Source organism: Ornithorhynchus anatinus, chromosome 2, assembly GCF_004115215.2.
Source record: "Ornithorhynchus anatinus isolate Pmale09 chromosome 2, mOrnAna1.pri.v4, whole genome shotgun sequence".
NCBI classification, from domain to species: domain Eukaryota; kingdom Metazoa; phylum Chordata; class Mammalia; order Monotremata; family Ornithorhynchidae; genus Ornithorhynchus; species Ornithorhynchus anatinus.
In genome coordinates, this window is record NC_041729.1 from 134,938,885 (window position 1) to 134,955,659 (window position 16,775).

Genomic DNA, 16,775 nt, shown 5'->3' on the forward strand with positions numbered 1-16,775 from the left:
CTCACAGTCTTCACCCCCACTTTACAGATGAAGTAACTGAGGCACCGAGAGGTTGTGACTTGCCCAAAGTCACATATCCAACTGTAACTTATTTCAGTGTCTGTCTCCCCACTTAGACCGTAAGTTCCTTTTTTTAAATGTTTTTTGTTAAGCTCTTACTATGCGTCAGGTCAGCTGTGTGACTTTGGGCAAGTCACTTGACTTCTCAGTGGCTCAGTTACCCCATGTGTAAAATGGGGATGAAGACTGTGAGCCCCACGTGGGACAACCTGATTACGCTGTATCTACCCCAGCGCTTAGAACAGTGCTTGGCACATAGTAAGCGCTTAACAAATACCAACATCATTATTAACCACTGGGGGAGATCAAGTTGATCAGGTTCGACACTGTCCATATCCCAGGCGGGGCTGACGGTTTTCAGCCGCATTTTACAGATGAGGTAACTGAGGTTCGGAGAAGTGAAGTGACTTGCTCAAGGTCACACAGCAGACAAATGGCGGAGCTCGGGATTCTGACTTCCAGGCCCAGGCTCTGCCCACGAGGCCATGCTGCTTGCCCATGCTTCTTGCATTCATTCCATCATATCTATTGAGCGCTCACCGTGTGCAGAGCACTGTACTAACTGCTTGGGAGAGTACGATACAACAGTAAAGATTCCCTGCCCACATTCCAGTCTAGTGAGTGGGGATTATCTACCAACTGTATTGCACTGTATCTCCTGAGTGGTTAGGACAGTGCTTTGCGCACAGTAAGGACTCGCTAAGTGGCATGGGTGAGAAGGAGACCCGATCCGAGGCCGCTTCCCTGTGGTCAGAAATGGGGCTGAGCCTCCACTCTCTCTGCCCAGTACCTTTCTGTAAGCCGGAGAGGGTCGTCTTCAGCTCGCCGCCCTGGCTGGGGCTCTGCCTGGAGGAGGGTTCGGGATTCCTGCCTCAGTTTCCAGGAAGCCAGACTGCTCCCCTCGGCCTCGCTCTGGGCTGGAGCCTGGCTGAGGAAGGGCTCAGCGGAAGGAACGGCCGACAGGCGGGAAGGGTCGGGCTCCGGCAGCCGATCCACGAGCGGGCGGCCCCTTTTTACTTGATTAAGCACCCGCTATTGGCTAAGCACCGGGGTAGGCGCAAGATTACGAGATCCGATGCAGTCCCCGTCTCATGCGAGGGCCACAGCCTAGCCTGTCTCCACTTTCCAGATGAGGAAACTGAAGCCCCGAGAGGTTAAATGGCTTCCCAGGTCGCGGGGCAGGCCGGCGGCTGAGTGGGGACTAGAGCTTCCCTCTCCAATTCCCTATCCTGTGCTCTTCCCACTAGACCTCACTGCCTCCCCCAAGAGATTCACTCACTTCCTGTGTCTCTAAGATATTTGAGGGGGTGAAACTGTGCTAAGCACTTGGGAAAGTACAATAGAATAGGAACAGGCCATCACCGCCCGCAAGAAATTTACAATCTAAGGTTAGGCCTAGTGGATAGAGCGCAGGCCTGGGATTTAGAAGGACCCGGAGGTTGAAACAAATGTCTCATTCATTCATTCAGTAGTGTGTATTGAACGCTTACTACGTGCAGAGCACTGTACTAAGCGCTTGGAATATACAATTCGGCAACAGACAGAGACAATCCCTGCCCGATGACGGACTCACAGTCTAATCGGGGGAGACAGACGGACAGAAACAAGACAACGTAATCACGATAAATAGAATCAAGGGGCTGGACACCTCATTAACAAAATAAAATAATATCCAGAAGCCTCTGGACCTGCCACCCTCCCCACACCCCCTTGCCTGTGGTTTCATCTCTTCCATATCCACCTGTCCTGAAATCACCAGTAGCCACCTGCAAGGCCAGAAAGTAAAGGGCCTTCTCACCTGATATTGGTCTGAAATGTTCTCATGTATTCTTTAATGAAAAAGAAATAAAAATAAAAGTAGAATAAGCGCAAAGAAATGTCGGTGTCTCGGTCAGTTTTGAAATATTTACACTAGGATAGGTCTACCACGTGCAACCAGTGAGCATGCTTCTTTAGCGGGACCAGACCTTGCTGTTTTTATCGTTCTAATTATCGTTATTATTAGATGTGCAAGGCACTGTACTAAGTGCTGGCGTGGGAACAAGCCAATCGGGTTGGTCCCCCGGTCGGGGGGGGGGCGCTTACAGTCGCAATCCCTATTTTACGGACGAGGTAAGTGAGGCACAGAGAAGTGCAGTGACTCGCCAAAGTCACATAAGCAAGTGGAGGAGCCGGGATTAGAACCCAGGACCTTCCGACCCCGGCCCGTGCTCTAGCCACGACACTGTGCTGCTCCTCCACGTATAAAGTGACCTTGGCTACATGCGGGGAGTAACCCCACATCAAACACCTTGTTTCCCAGTAACCTACCTTGTCCTCACCTCTCCACGTCCCAACCCCTTGTTCACGTCCTTCCTTGTGCCCGGCACTCCTTTCTCCTTCAAATCCGCCAGAGCGCAGCTCTCCCTCATCTTTAAAACCCTCGTGAAATCCTCCAGGAAGCTTTCCCTGATTCATTTTTCTCTTCCCCAGCTCATAATAATAATGTCGGTATTTGTTAAGCGCTTACTATGTGCGGAGCACTGTTCCAAGCGCCGGAGTAGATACAAGGTAATCAGGTTGTCCCACGTGAGGCTCACGGTCAATCCCCGTTTTACAGAGGAGGTCACTGAGGCACAGAGAAGTGAAGTGACTCGCCCACAGTCACCCAGCTGACAGGTGGCAGAGCCGGGCTTCGAACCCGTGACCTCTGACTCCGAAGCCCGGGCTCTTTCCACTGAGCCATGCTGCTTCACTCCCACCTCGGCATTTAATGAGAACGGTGGTATTTATTAGATGCTGCCTATGTGCCAAGCGAATCGAGTTGGACAACGGTCCCTGTCCCACACAGAGCTCGCAGATGAGGTAACTGAGACACAGAGACGTGAAGTGGCTTGCCTAACGTCACACAGCAGAAGGGTGGCGGAGCCGGGATTAGAACCCAGGTTCTTGTGACGCCCGTGCTCTTTCCACTAGGCAACACTGCTTCTCTGTGCCATATTTAATTAACTCACACACTTAGCACTTCTGAACATGTTGATTTACAGATTTATTCATGCACGTAGCCATTCTACCTCCAGCTTCTTCCCTTTAGCTTCCTTCACCATTTCAGATGGCGTGTACGGCTCGACTTTCTCTGTAGCCACAGGCTTTCATGGCCTTCGCGTTATTATTGGAACTACTTTCTTAATTACCTGTCTTGTACGCCAGACCTTATACCATTTCACATCAAATCACCAGTTCGGCTTCGAGGCAGCAGCGTGATACTGACGTTTTGTCGACGTAATTTTTTTCAGTCCTTACCTGCTCCGCGGAATTGTAAGCTCCTTGTGAGGAGGGACTAACTCTAACTCTATTATACTCTGCCAAGCACTTAGTACAGTGCTTTGAACACAAAAGGTGCTTGATAAATACCACCGGTGGATTAACTTCTAAGGTAACTGTAGAGTCTTGAATCCAATATCCTGAAGTTGGTGTCTGATGTGGAGAGAAACGGGTGGCCACTAGAAGAGCCGATGTGGGAAATATAATAATACTAATAATGTTGGTATTTGTTAAGCACTTACTACGTGCAGAGCACTGTTCTAAGCGTGGGGGTAGATACAGGGTAATCAGGTTGTCCCACATGGGGCTCACAGTCTTCATCCCCATTTTCCAGATGAGGTCACTGAGGCACAGAGAAGTTAAATGACTTGCCCTCAGTCACACAGCTGACAAGTGGCAGAGCTGGGATTCGAACCCATGACCTCTGTCTCCTAAGCCCGTGCTCTTTCCACTGAGCCACGCTGGTATCAGAGAAATACCAATAGATAGTGGTATCTATTGAGTGCTCACCGTGTGCAGAGCACTGTACTAAGCCCTTGGGAGAGTGCAATGCAAACTCAGTGGAAAGAGCCTGGGCTTTGGAGTCAGAGGTCATGGGTTCGATTCCCGGCTCTGCCAGTTGTCAGCTGGGTGACTGTGGGCAAGTCACTTCACTTCTCTGGGCCTCAGTTCCCTCATCTGGAAAATGGGGATTAACTGTGAGCCTCACGTGGGACAACCTGATTCCCCTGTATCTCCCCCAGCGCTTAGAACAGTGCTCGGCACATAGTAAGCGCTTAACAAATACCAACGTTATTATGATTATTACAAAAGGAATGGAGCATCACTGCCCACGAGAAGCTTACAATCTAAGCTTGTTGTCTTATGTTGTCACATCATCTCCGACCCATAGCAACACCATGGACGCGTCTCTCCCAGAACGCACCACCTCCATCTGCAATCGTTTTAGTAATCTATCTATCTAGTGTATCTATTGAGTGCTCACCGGGTGCAGAGCACTGTACTAAGCCCTTGGGAGAGTGCAATGCAGACTCAGTGGAAAGAGCCCGGGCTTCGGAGTCAGAGGTCATGGGTTCGACTCCCGTCTCTGCCACTTGTCAGCTGGGTGACTGTGGGCGAGTCACTTCACTTCTCTGGGCCTCAGTTCCCTCATCTGTCAAATGGGGATTAACTGTGAGCCTCACGTGGGCCAACCTGATTCCCCTGTATCTCCCCCAGCGCTTAGAACAGTGCTCTGCACATAGTAAGCGCTTAAATACCACCATTATTATTATCTATAGAGTTTTCTCGGTAAAAATACAGAAGCGGTTTACCATCTCCGCCTTCCGCACAGCAAAGTAGAATCTCCGCCCTCAACTCTCTGCCGTGCCGCCGCTGCCCAGCCCGGGTGAGTTTTGACTTGTAGCAGACGGCCTGCCACTCTCCAGCCACTGGCCAAACTAGGAGTGGAATGGACAGGCCTCTGCTTGATTCTCCCTCCCGTAGTCGAGACTGGTAGAGGACTGGAGACTCTCCAGGTGCGACCCCGGGAGGGGAATCTAAGCCTAGGTTAAGTGAATAGAGCATGGGCCTGGTAGTCAGATGGACCTGGGTTCTAATTCCAGCTCCACCACGTGCCTGGAATTTCCATGTCCTTCATATACATCAGACCTCCACTCTCCCCTTCTTCATTCATTCATTCATTCAATAGTATTTATTGAGCGCTTACTAGGTGCAGAGCACTGTACTAAGCGATTGGGATGAACAAGTCGGCAACAGATAGAGACGGTCCCCGCCGTTTGACGGGCTCACGGTCTGATCGGGGGAGACGGACGGACGAGAACGACGGCGATAAATAGAGTCGGGGGGAAGAACATCTCGTAAAAACCGATGGCGACTAAATAGAATCGAGGCGATGTACAATTCATTAACAAAATAAATAGGGTAACGGAAATATATACAGTCGAGCGGACGAGTACGGTGCCGTGGGGATGGGAAGGGAGAGGGGGAGGAGCAGAGGGAAAGGGGGAAAAGAGGGTTTAGCTGCGGAGAGGTGAAGGGGGGGTGGTAGAGGGAGTAGAGGGAGAAGGGGAGCTCAGTCTGGGAAGGCCTCTTGGAGGAGGTGAGTTTTAAATAGGAGGGGAAGAGAATCAGTTTGGCAGAGGTGATGAGGGAGGGCGTTCCGGGACCGCGGGAGGACGCGGCCCGGGGGGTCGACGGCGGGATAGGCGAGACCGAGGGACGGCGAGGAGGCGGGCGGCGGAGGAGCGGAGCGTGCGGGGTGGGCGGTGGAAAGAGAGAAGGGAGGACAGGTAGGAAGGGGCGAGGTGACGGAGAGCCTCGAAGCCTAGAGTGAGGAGTTTTTGTTCGGAGCGGAGGTCGATAGGCAACCACTGGAGTTGTTTAAGAAGGGGAGTGACACGCCCAGATCGTTTCTGCGGGAAGATGAGCCGGGCAGCGGAGTGAAGAATAGACCGGAGCGGGGCGAGAGAGGAGGAAGGGAGAGCAGAGAGAAAGCTGACACGGTAGTCTAGCCGGGATATAACGAGAGGCCATAGCAGTAAGGTAGCCATTTGGGTGGAGAGGAAAGGGCGGATCTCGGCGATATCGTAAAGGTGAGACCGGCAGGTCTCGGTAACGGATCGGATGTGTGGGGTGAACGAGAGAGACGAGTCAAAGATGACACCGAGATCGCGGGCCCGAGAGACGGTAAGGACGGTCGTGCCATCCACGGTGATAGGGAAGTCCGGGAGCGGACCGGGTTCGGGAGGGAAGATGAGGAGCTCAGTTCTGCTCATGTTGAGTCTTAGGTGGGGGGCCGACATCCAGGCGGAGACGTCCCGGTGGCGGGAGGAGATGCGGGCCCGAAGGGAGGGGGAGAGGACGGGGGCGGAGATGTAGATCTGCGTGTCATCTGCGTAGAGATGGTAGTCGAAGCCGTGAGAGCGGATGAGTTCACCGAGGGAGTGAGTGTAGATGGAGAACGGAAGAGGGCCGAGAACCGACCCTCGAGGAACTCCGACAGTTAAAGGATGGGAGGGGGAGGAGGCGCCCGCGAAGGAGACCCAGAATGACCGGCCGGAGAGGTGAGAGGAGAACCGGGAGAGGACGGAGTCCTCGAAGCCGAGGTGAGATAAGGTGTGGAGGAGGAGGGGATGGTGGACGGTGTCAGAGGCAGCAGAGAGGTCAAGGAGGATCAGAATGGAGTAGGAGCCATCGGATCTGGCAAGAAGGAGGTCACGGGTGACCTTAGAGAGAGCGGTCTCGGTAGAGCGGAGGGGACGGAAGCCAGATCGGAGGGGGTCCGGGAGAGAATGGGAGTTAAGGAATTCTAAGTAGCGGTCGTAGACGACTCGTTCTAGGATCTTGGAAAGGAAGGGTAGTAGGGAGATAGGGCGATAACTGGAAGGGGAGTGGGGTCGAGAGTGGGTTTTTTTAGGATGGGGGAGACGTGGGCATGTTTGAAGGCAGAGGGGAAGGAGCCAAAACAAACACTTAACCGGTTTGATCAAGCCTGATGAATGAGGAAGCAGCGTGGCCTAATAGAAAGAGCATTAGGGAATCAGAAGACCAAGATTCTTTTCATTCATTCATTCAGTCCTATTTATTGAGCACTTACTGTGTGCAGAGCACTTTACTAAGTGCTTGGGAGAGTGCCGTACAACAATGAATAGACACTTTCCCACAAGGAGCTCACAGCCTAGAGAGAGGGAGACAGACATCAACACAAATAAATAAAAAAATGGGAGATATGGACACAAACGCTCTGGGGCTGGGAGGGGGGAAGAACAAAGGGAGCAGGTCGGGGCGACGCAGAAAGGAGAGGGAGATGAAGAAAGGGAGGGCTTAGTCAGGGAAGGCTTCTTGGAGGAGATGGGCCTTCAATAAGACTTTGAAGGAAGCGGAGAGTCATTGTCGGATTCGAGGAGGGAGGATGTTCCAGGATAGAGGCAGGATGTGGATGAGGGGTGGGATAGGCAAGATCGGGTCCGAAGCACGTACGGAGGAGGTGGCCTTTGAGAGGAGGCAGGAGAGGAATGGTAGGAGTTTTACGGCTCCGATCCCTCACCCCCAAAGACTTGCAATAAAATGATCCTCGTGGTAGGGTCGCATGCGGTTTTGGCGATCAGCTTCTAGTACAAGGCCGGGGCTGCCTCGTGGCTGACTCATTTCCAGGAGAAATACCCTCTCATTTGCTTTTTTAAAAAAAGTATTTCCGGAAAGCTAACAGCTGTTCTCTGCAACTCTAAATGAACCTGTACCAGGTGGGATTTTCCTCAGAATGCTGTAAAATGGGAATTTAAAGTGGGAGCCCCATGTGGGACATGGACTGTGTCCACTCCGATTATCTCGTATCTACCTCGGAGCTTAGTACAGTGCCCGGCACCTAACAAATGCTTAACAAATACCGTAAGGAGAAGGTGAAGAATACCTGCTGTTCCTGAAAATCCGAACCACTCCGTTCCCGATAAAGAGATGGGACAGGAGGAGTTTGGAGAGGGTTCAACTAATGATGTGAAGGTAATTAATGAAAATCTTGTAAAATGCTTAAGCATATTGACTCAAGGAGGGCGTGAAGGTGTGCTGCTTTGCATATTCCCTCTGTGAAAGAGAAACGATAGCCTTGTGCCCCTGTAACCTTGTGGAAGGTTACACTTCTTTCTTTCATTCATTCATTCAATAGTATTTATTGAGCGCTTACTCTGTGCAGAGCACTGTACTAAGCGCTTGGAATGGACAAATCGGTAACAGATAGAGACAGTCCCTGCCCTTTGACCGGCTTACGGTCTAATCGGGGGAGACGGACAGACAAGAACAATGGCAATAATTTGAAGTGTAAATAACTCTCTCAAGAAGATGCGAAAGGAATAGTAGGACGGACATGGGGCAATAGCCAGAAGGAGCCATGAGGTCAAGGGAGGGCTTTTTTTTAGTATGGGGATATCATATTACAGACATTCACTGCTGAGATTATTATGATAGCTAGTTCTTTAAATTACTACTGTATTATTTTCCATTCCATCAATCAATGATACTTATTGAGCACTTACTATATGCAGTGTCCCTGGCTGGGCTAAACAACCAAGTGTTTATGCTCCTTAAGTGCTTTGGTTTGAAGCACTTTGAGAAGCGGTACGGTCTAGCGGGTAGAGCACAGGTCTAGGAGTCAAAGGCCCTGGATTCTAATGCCGGCTGTGCTGTGTGACCTTGGATAATTCACTTCACTTCCGTTTGCCCGACTTACCTCATAGATGTAGGAGTCAAGGGACCTGGGTTCTAATCCTGCCTGTGCTGTGTGACCTTGGATAATTCACTTCACTTCTGTTTGCCCGAGTTACCTCACAGGTCTAGGAGTCAAAGGACCTGGGTTCTAATCCTGCCTGTGCTGTGTGACCTTGGATAATTCACTTCATTTCTGTTTGCCCGAGTTACCTCATCTGTAAAATGGGCATAAGAGTGTGAGCCCCACGCGGGACAGGGACTGTGTCCAACCTGATTAACTTGTATCTACCCCTGTGTTTAGAACAGTGTTTGGCACATAGAAAGCACTTAATAAGTTATTATTATTGCTTAAAGGCAACAGCAGCAAAATGTGAGACCTTCCACAATCCTGATCCAGGCTTTTCCTGCCGTTCTCGCCTGCCTCCCACCGAGGAGTGATTAAAGCAGAGGGGATGGACGTCTAGGGTAGCAGGGCTCTTCCCTTTCTGGAATGGAGGTGCAGTGTGGCCTAGTGGAAAGAGCAGAGGCCTGAGAGTCAGAGGACCTGGGTTCTAATCCCATCTCCGCCACTCGTCTCTTGCGTGACTTTTTTCTTTTACGGTATTTATTTAGCATCTACTGTGTTCCAATTACTGTTGGAATTAGAGGAGCAGCATGGTGTAGTGGATGGAGCCCAGGCCCGGGAGTCAGAGGGTCATGGGTTCTAATCTCCACTTCATCGCCTGTCTATGTGGCCTTGGGCAAGTCACTTCACTTCTCTGTGCCTCAGTTACCTCATCTGTAAAATCGGAATGAAGACTGTGAGCCCAGTGAGGGACAGTGTCCAACTCGATTTGCTTTTATCACCCCAGCATTTAGTATAGTGCCTGGAACATAGTAAGCTCTTAAGAAATACTAATATTACTATCATTACGAAGTGCTAGCCCCTTTCCCCCCTTTCCCTCTGCTCCTCCCCCTCTCTTCCCCTCCCCTCAGCACTCTGCTCATTTGTATGTATTTTCTTACCCTATTTATTTTGTTAACGAGGTGTACATCCCCTTCATTCTATTTATCGTGATTAAGTTGTCTTGGTTTTGTCCGTCCGTCTCCCCCGATTAGACTGTGAGCCCGTCAATGGGATTGTCTCTATCTGTTGCCGAATTGTCCATTCCAAGCGCTTAGTACAGTGCTCTGCACATAGTAAGCGCTCAGTAAATACTATCGAATGAATGATACAAGCTTATCAGGTTGGACATAGCCCCTGTCCCCTCATGGGGCTCATAATCTTAATCCTCATTTCACAGATGAGGGAACCGAGGCACAGAGAAATTAAGGAAATTGTCCAAGGTCACACAGCACACAAATGGCAGAGCCGGGAATAGAACCCAGGACCTTCTGAGTGCCAGGCCCACGTTCTATCCACTAGGCAATGCTGCTTCTCTGGCAAGTCACTTAACTTCTCTGTGCCTCAGTTACCTCATCTGTAAAATGGAGATTAAGACCCTGAGGCCTATGTGGAAGAGGGACTCTGCCCAGCCTGATTATCTTGTAACTACCCCACTGCTTAGAACAGTGCTTGACACACAGTAAGTGCTTAATAAATACCATAAAAATTAAAATTAAAATGGCTGAGCTCTGGCGAGGCATCCCATTCTACAGGGATCAAGGGAAGCTTGTCTGGCCTCCGCGGTTCTCTATCAAGCGTGGAGTACTGGGCCTCCCTGTGGACCAGCTTCGGCCATTCTTCCGATCCCCCCTTAATAGTAATGGTACTGATTAAGCACTTACTATGTGCCAAACACTCTTCTAAGCTCTGGGGCAGATGCAGGTTAATCGGGTTGGACACGGTCCCTGTCCCACAAGGGGCTCAATCTCTTAATCCCCATTTTAAGATGAGGGGATTGAGGCCTAGAGAAGTGAAGTGACTTACCCAAGGTCACACGGCTGACGTGTGGCAGAGCCAGGATTAGAACCCAGGTCCTTCTGACTCCCAGGCCCACGTGCTATCCATTAAGCCACACGGCTTTTCCACGCACTCGCGTCACCTAAGAAATGATGTCAAGTCCATTCTGCAAGAGTGCATTTCACTGGCGTGGCTCAGTGGAAAGAGCCTGGGCTTCGGAGTCAGAGGTCATGGGTTCGACTCCCGGCTCTGCCACTTGTCAGCTGTGCGACTGTGGGCAAGTCACTTCACTTCTCTGTGCCTCAGTGACCTCATCTGTAAAATGAGGATTAATTGTGAGCCTCATGTGGGACAACCTGATTACCTTGTATCTCCCCGGTCACTTAGAACAGTGCTCTGCACATAGTAAGCGCTTAACAAATACCAACATTATTATTACTCCCCCTTCACAGAGGAGAGGCCCTGTCAGCTCGCCTCTGAGGCCCCTCTCTGCACCCCGCTGAAGGATTCATTTCATTCATTCATTCAATTGTATTTATTGAGCACTTACAGTGTGCAGAGCACTGTACTCTGCGCTTGGAAAGTACAATTCGGCAACAGATAGAGACCATCCCTACCCAACAATGGGTTCACGGTCTAGAAGGGTAGAGACAGTCAAACGTCACTGTTAAGGAAACCTCCATTCCTCGTGGCCTAGTAACTCCTCTCCTGCTACGATCTCTCTGAAACCCCCCATGTCAGCCCCCAGACAAGGCCTATATTCACCTTGCCTCCTCCTACCTCTCCTCCCTTCTCTCTTTCCACCGCCCACCCCGCACGCTCCGCTCCTCCGCCGCCCGCCTCCTCGCCGTCCCCCGTCCTCGCCCGTCCCGCCGTCGACCCCCGGGCCGCGTCCTCCTGCGGTCCCGGAACGCCCTCCCTCCTCACCTCCGCCAAACTGATTCTCTTCCCCTCTTCAAAACCCTACTTGAAACTCACCTCCTCCGAGAGGCCTTCCCAGACTGAGCTCCCCTTCTCCCTCTACTCCCTCTCCCCGCCCCCCTTCACCTCTCCTCAACTAAACCCTCTTCTCCCCCCTTTCCCTCTCCTCCTCCCCCTCTCCCTTCCCATCCCCTCAGCACCATACTCGTCCGCTCAACTGTATATGTCTTCATTACCCTATTTATTTTGTTAATGAGCTGTACATCACCTCCATTCTATTTATTTGCTATTGTTTTCATGAGATGTGCATCCCCTCGATTCTATTTATCCCTCTTGTTCTCGTCTGTCCGTCTCCGCCGATTAGACCGTGAGCCCGTCAAAGGGCAGGGACCGTCTCTGTTGCCGACTTGTTCATTCCAAGCGCTTAGTACAGTGCTCTGCACATAGTAAGCACTCAATAAATACTATTGAATGAATAAATGACCGCAGTCTTTATTGCTGCGGTCCCTCACTTCGGTGGGGGACGCTTCGAAAGGTCCCCAACAGGTGAAAGCTTGTTATGGGCAGGGAATGCGTCTGTTTATTATTAAATTGTACCCTCCACAAGCGGCGGAGTGGGGATTAGAACCCATGACCTTCTGACTCCCAGGGCCGTGCTCTATCCACTCCACCATGCTGCTTCTAAAGACTACGATTAATCAATTAATCGTATTTATTGAGCACTTATTATATGCAGAGGACTGTATTAAGCTCTTGGGAGAGGACAGTACAACAGAATGAGCAGATACCTTCCCTGCCCGTGAAGAGATTACAGTCTAGAGGGACAGACAGACATTAATATGAAGAATTAAGTAATTTGTAATGTATAATTTAAAGATATGCACATATGTGCTGTGGGATCGGGGGTGGGATCGGAGGTGAGGCAGATATCAAATGTCCAATTCTCCGCACACGGTAAGCGCTCAATATATACGGTTGAATGACTGAATGATTGGTGCAGGGTGGATGATTTCATCACCCATCCACTCCCGACCCCTCGATCCGCTCCTTCCGATACAAGGGGACGTGTCATGGATTTTGGGAGAAATAGCCTACTCTTCCGAAAGAAACAGGATGGAGAGAGGCAGGTGGCTTCAAGGGCGGTCAGCTGTCTCCCACAGCGTGGCTCAGTGGAAAGAGCCTGGGCTTCGGAGTCAGAGGTCATGAGTTCGACTCCCGGCTCTGCCACTTGTCAGCTGTGTGACCGTGGGCAAGTCACTTAACTTCTGTGGGCCTCAGTTCCCTCATCTGCAAAATGGGGATTAACTGTGAGCCTCACGTGAGACCACCTGATGACCCTGTATCTCCCCCAGCGCTTAGAACAGTGCTCTGCACATAGTAAGCACTTAACAAATACCAACACTCACTGATCCTTGTCCACTAAGAGTTGGGTCATCTGCTCTCAGCCGGCTTCGACCGGAGACTTGCAGTCCCTCACCTCTTTGTCTGCTGGCTCAACAACTTGTTTTCTTCTGGTGGCCGAATTTTTTCAGCGGTAGCTGACCTCCTGCCTGTTTCGCAAGACTGACTTTTCACTTTTCACCTGGTCTTTCGCCTTTCATCTATTTCGCAATCCCGGCTTTGCGCTTTACATCCTTTTTCGCAAGCCTGGCTTTCCGCCTAAAATTCTTAAGCGAATTTCACATTCTGCCTTACGTTCTGAAGCCCTTAACTTCTCTGTGCCTCAGTGGCCTCATCTGTAAAATGGGGATGAAGACTGTCAGCCTCACGTGGGGCAACCTGATGACCCTGTATCTACCCCAGCGCTTAGAACACTGCTCTGCACTATTGTTCTTGTCTGTCCGTCTCCCCCGATTAGACCGTAAGCCCATCAAAGGGCAGGGACTGTCTCTATCTGTTACCGATTTGCACATTCCAAGCGCTTAGTACAGTGCTCTGCACATAGTAAGCGCTCAATAAATATTATTGAATGAATGAACAGTGCTCTGCACATAGTAAGCGCTTAACAAATACCAACATCATTATTATTATTATTATCATTACTGGTGTCACAACAGGAATCCTCCTCCTTCTTTCGTACCCAGCTCCCGTTTTTTAGGGTATTTGTAGGCGCTTACTATGTGCCGGGGCTGTACTACAAGCTGGGGTAGTTAAAAGCTGATCAGATTGGACACAGTCCCTGTCCCACATGGGTCTCACAGTTTTAATCGCCCTTTTAAGGTGAGGGAACTGAGGTACAGAGAAGTGAGGTAATGATAATAATGATGATGGTATTTGTTTAAGTGCTTACTATGTGCCAAGCACTGTTCTAAGCGCTGGGGTAGATACAGGGTTGTCAGGTTGGCCCAGGTGGGGCTCACAGTCTTAATCCTCATTTTATAGATGAGGGAACTGAGGCCCAAAGATGTGATTTGCCCAAGGTCACACAGCAGACAAGCGGCGGAGGCAGGATTAGAACCCATGACCTTCTGACTCCCCGGGGCCGTGCTCTATCCACTACGCCATGCTGCTTCTAAAGACTATGATTAATCAATTAATCGTATTTATTGAGCCCTTACTATATGCAGAGGACTGTACTAAGCTCTTGGGAGAGGACAGTACAACAGAATGAGCAGATACATTCTCTGCCCGTTAAGAGATTACAGTCTAGAGGGGGAGACAGACATTAATATGAAGAATTAAGTAATTTGTAATGTATAATTTAAAGATATGCACATATGTACTGTGGGATCGGGGGTGAGGCAGATAGCAAAAGTCCGAAGGTCACGGATTGAAATGTTTAGACAAGGCAGAAGAGAGAGGGAGCGGAGAAAAGAGGATTTAATCGGGGAAGATCTCTTGGAGGAGCTGTGACCTTAGTAATGCGTTGAAGGTGGACGAAAAGCAGCGTGGTTTAGTGGCAAGATCCCGGGCTTGGGACTCAGAGGTCGTGGGTTCTAATTCCGGCTCTGCCATTTGTCAGCCGTGTGACTTTGAAGTCAATTAACTTCTCTGTGCCTCCGTTACCTCATCTGGAAAATGGGGATTAAGACTGTGAGCCCCATGGGGGACAACCTCAGCTGTGTGACTTTGGGCAAATCATTTAACTTCTCTGGGCCTCCGTTACCTCATCTGGAAAATGGGGATTAAAACTGTAAACCCCATGGGGGACAACCTCAGCTGTGTGACTTTGGGCAAGTCATTCAACTTCTCTGGGCCTTCGTTACCTCATCTGGAAAATGGGGATTAAGACTGCGAGCCCCATGGGAGACAACCTCAGCTGTGTGACTTTGGGCAAGTCATTTAACTTCTCTGGGCCTTCGTTACCTCATCTGGAAAATGGGGATTAAAACTGTAAACCCCATGGGGGACAACCTCAGCTGTGTGACTTTGGGCAAGTCATTTAACTTCTCTGGGCCTCCTTTACCTCAGCTGGAAAATGGGGATTAAGACTGCAAGCCCCATGGGAGACAACCTCAGCTGTGTGACTTTGGGCAAGTCATTTAACTTCTCTGGGCCTCCGTTACCTCATCTGGAAAATGGGGATTAAAACTGTAAACCCCATGGGGGACAACCTCAGCTGTGTGACTTTGGGCAAGTCATTCAACTTCTCTGGGCCTCGGTTACCTCATCTGGAAAATGGGGATGAAGACTGTGAGCCCATGGGGGACAACCTCAGCTGTGTGACTTTGAGCAAATCATTTAACTTCTCTGGGCCTCGGTTACCTCAGCTGGAAAATGGGGATGAAGACTGTGAGCCCCATGGGGGACAACCTCATTACCTTGTCTGTCCCCCAGCGCTTAGAACAGTGCTTGCCTCATAGTAAGCGCTTAACAAATACCATCATCATCATTATTATTGTCCGGACTGTAAGATCACTGTGGGCGGGGAATGTGTCTGTTAATTGTTATATTACACTCTTCCAAATGCTGAGTTCAACGCTTTGCACACAGTAAGCTCTCATGAAATCCGATTGAATGACTGATTGATGATCGAGAGTGGGGGTATTCTGACCAACTGCCGGTTTGCAACTTCCTCTAAGGATCTGAGGGTCAACAGGGTGGCTGGAAAGGGAGCCAGAAATGAAGGCGCTCACTACCATCCCGACCGCAATCTGGGAATCGCAGTGTGCCGCGGAGTAGAGCCACGGTAGGAGTCGACTTGGACTCTGCCCCGGGACGTTGACCTAGACTGTAAGCTCGCCGTGGGCAGGGAACGTGTCTACCGACTCTACTGTCGTCTCCCAAGCGCTTGGCACTGTCCTCTGCACACAGTAAGAGCTCAATAAATACCACTGATTGATCGATAAATTTGGGGATGAAGCTTGGGGGATGAAGCATAATGGGAGGCTCAGTGGAAAGAGCACGGGCTTGGGAGTCAGAGGTCATGGGTTCGAATCCCGGCTCGGCCACTTGTCAGCTGTGTGACTGTGGGCAAGTCACTTATCTTCTCTGTGCCTCAGTTACCTCGTCTGTAAAATGAGGTTTAAGACTGTGAGCCCCACGTGGGACAATCTGATTCCCCCATGTCTACCCCAGCGCTTAGAACAGTGCTCCGCACATAGTAAGCGCTTAACAAATACCAACATTATTATTACTCATGATAAATGACTGAATGAATAAATAAATAAAAATTAATAAATAAATAATAGACTATTGATATGTTGCTCATTCTCCAGAGCGTGGTCTCGGGCTAGGAGTCCCTCCCTCTTATACGGTGAACCCCAGTTGGAACATGAACTGCATCTGATCTTGTATCCACTCTCGGGGTTGAACGAGAGAACCACTTAATAATAAATACTACGATTATTATTATTAGCGAAACTTGCTAGAGCCGAGCGAGAGGAGCTGCGTAAACCCCCCTAATTCTGAATATCTGTGAAGCGACAGGGTCTAATGGAATGAGCAAGGGCCGAGGAGCTCAGCCAACCCAGCTCCTCCACTTGTCTGCCGGGTGACCTTGGGGAAGCCACGTCACTTCTCTGGGCCTCAGTCACCTCATCTGTCAAATGGGGATTGAGACCGTGAGCCCCCCGGGGGGACAGGGACTGTGTCCAACCTGATTAACTTGTATCTACCCCATCTTAGAACAGTGCTTGGCGCAGAGTAAGCGCTTCACAAGTACCAGAATTATTATTATTATTATTCACTGCTCTGTCCCCCAGTTTCCTCATCTGTAAAAGGGGAACTAAATCCTACTCTTCTAGACTAGTGAGCCCGTTGTTGGGTAGGGATTGTCTCTGTTGCCCAACTGTATTTTCCAAACGCTTAGTACAGTGCTCCGCACACAGTAAGCGCTCAATAAATATGATTGAATGAATGAATACTCCCTCCTACTTAAACTGTGAGCTCAGTGTGGACAGGGACTGTGTCTAACCTATTTATTTTGTATCTTCTAGACCGGAAGCTCTAAATTCGTTGTGGGCAG

The 16,775-nt window shown here is 50.1% G+C and overlaps 1 non-coding gene across 1 annotated transcript; it reads right to left on the reverse strand.

The window, feature by feature from the left end:
- Positions 1–4,760: 4,760 nt before the first annotated feature.
- Positions 4,761–4,898, reverse strand: LOC114809461. Its single transcript, XR_003757245.1, has one exon. It is a non-coding gene; the product is annotated as a small nucleolar RNA SNORA7 (small nucleolar RNA).
- Positions 4,899–16,775: the final 11,877 nt, after the last annotated feature.